At 40.5% G+C, this 2,441-nt stretch overlaps 1 pseudogene; it reads left to right on the top strand.

Moving 5' to 3' along the window:
• The first annotated feature begins 1,180 nt into the window (after positions 1-1,180).
• LOC108524699 (L-lactate dehydrogenase B chain-like) lies at positions 1,181-2,194 on the top strand (annotated as a pseudogene).
• Positions 2,195-2,441: the final 247 nt, after the last annotated feature.

Genomic DNA, 2,441 nt, shown 5'->3' with positions numbered 1-2,441 from the left:
TTGTCTGTTACGCAAGCCCTGACTTTGATGGAACCAAAGGTCGTGGCCTTGATTTCACCTGAGATGCCTTCTTAGTTTTAGAAAATAACTTTTGTGTAAGTAAAATGGACTTATTCATTTTACATACACACACTAAAGACCCTCATGTTCTGTTGTGAATTTGTTGAGAATGATGTGCAATTCAGGAAGATGTCAGAACCCTGCCTTTTCTTAATTATATCAATGCAACACAAATGCATTTTATTTATTTATTTATTTATTTTGAGACGGAGTCTCACTCTGTTGCCCAGGCTGGAGTGCAGTGGCATGATCTCGGCTCACTGCAAGCTCCGCCTCCTGGGTTCAAGTGACTCTCCTGCCTCAATCTCCTGAATAGCTGGGATTATAGGTGTGTGGCACCATGCCTGGCTTATTTTATTTTATTTTATTTTATTTTATTTTATTTTATTTTGTTTTATTTTTATAGAGACAGGTTTTTGCCATGTTGACCAGGCTGGTCTCCAACTCCCGACCTCAAGTGATCTATCCATCTTGGCCTCCCAAAATGTTGGAATTATAGGCATGAGACACTATGCCCGGCCAACAATGCATTTTATTTGGTAGTGTTCAGTGTTCAATTTCCCCATTCCCCTTTTCTCATTCCCAAAACCATATTCTCCTCTCCAGTGGCAACCACTATATTGTATGTATCAGCTTCCTTCTCCAAATTTATTTCTATTTATCTCTTTGGACTTAGACAACCTTACAGAACCATGTGGCTTGTGGGTAAGAATTATTTTCCCAGCATTAATGCCACTATCATAAATATGCAGTTCTGAACCTTGTCCTTTTCACAGATGCATCTTGGAGAGCCGTGCACGGTGGTACACACAGGGCTCCTGATCCTTTGTACCATCCTTGGCTTCTCCTGGAGTATCTGCCTTTTTTCTTTGTATAAACATCAACACAGATCATAAAATCTCCAGTTGTGGCAACACCCTAAGTTTCAAGCTTAGTGAGCATTTAGTCCTAGATACTAGCATGGGTTTTGTTTTGTTAATGCAGACATGGCCTCTGTTCATGGCTTCAACCACAGGCTGCCATGCCAGCTAGAGATGAGATTAGCAAGATTTTGATGCAGCAGACATTGTCGTCTCCACATAACTATTACAACAGTCTTCAGAGCCATCTCCTGTGCACAATGGCAACTCTTAAGGAAAACTCATTGCACCAGTTGTGAAAGAGGCAACTATCCCAGACAATAAGGCTGCTGTGGTAAGTGTTGGACAAATGGGTGTGGTGTGTGCTATCAGCATCTGGGAAAGTCTTTGGTTGGTGAACTTGCTCTTGTGGATTTTTTGGAATATAAACTGAAAGGAGACATGATGGATCGATCTGCAGATGGGAGCATATTTCCTCAGACACCTAAAATTATGGCAGATAAAGATTATTCTATGACTGCCAATTATAAGATTGTAGTGGTAACTGCAGGAGTTCATCAGCAAGGTGGGGAGAGTTGTCTCAATCTGGTGCAGAGAATTGTTAATGCCTTCAAATCTGTTGTTTCTCAGATCATCAAGTACAGTTCTAATTGCATCATAATTGTGGTTTCTAACCCAGTGGTCATTCTTACGTATGTTACCTGGAAACTAAGTGGATTACCCAAGCACCTTGTGATTGGAAGTGGGTATAATTTGGATTCTGCTAGATTTTGCTACCTTGTAGCTGAAAAACTTGGCATTCATCTCAGCAGCTGCCATGGATGGATTTTGGGAGAACATAGTCATTCAAGCATTGTTGTTCGGAGTGGTGTGAACATGGCAGGTGTTTCTCTCCAGAAATTGAATCCAGAAATGGGGACCAACAATGATCATGAAACTTGGAAGGAAGTTGCATTAAGACGGTGGTTGAAAGTGCCTATGAGGTCAACAAGCCAACAGGATACACCAACTCGGCTACTAGATTAAGTGTAGCTGATCTTGTTGAATCCATGTTGAAAAATCTATCCAGGATTCATCCAGAATGAACAATGATGAAGGGGATGAAGGGGATGAAGGGCATTGAGAATGAAGTCTTCCAGAGCCTTCCATGTATCCTCAATACTCGGGAATTAACCAGCGTTATCAATCAGAAGCTAAAAGATGATGAGTTTGCTCAGCTCAAGAAAAGTGCAGATACCCTGTGGGACATCCAAAAGGACCTAAAAGATCTGTGATTACTGAGCTGTGTAGGCTGTAGAAATTTTAAAACTACAATGAGATTAACCCTGAGCCTTTAGTTTCCGTCCATGTACACGGATCACAATTTTCTTTTGTTCTCTTCAATATGTGTATTTGGGCTCACAGAATCAAAGCCCATGCTTGGATTTATGCAAGGACTCATAATTAAATTAACTATTATAGTATGCTTCTAAAAAAAGAAGAAGAAAGAATTTGTGTGAGACTAATGAAGGGTTTTGCTTT

The sequence above is a fragment of the Rhinopithecus bieti genome, unplaced genomic scaffold (assembly GCF_001698545.2).
Source record: "Rhinopithecus bieti isolate Rb0 unplaced genomic scaffold, ASM169854v2 repeat_17350, whole genome shotgun sequence".
Lineage (NCBI taxonomy): Eukaryota > Metazoa > Chordata > Mammalia > Primates > Cercopithecidae > Rhinopithecus > Rhinopithecus bieti.
Note: the sequence above shows the minus strand (reverse complement) of the source record. Positions and strands in the feature narration are given on the sequence as shown.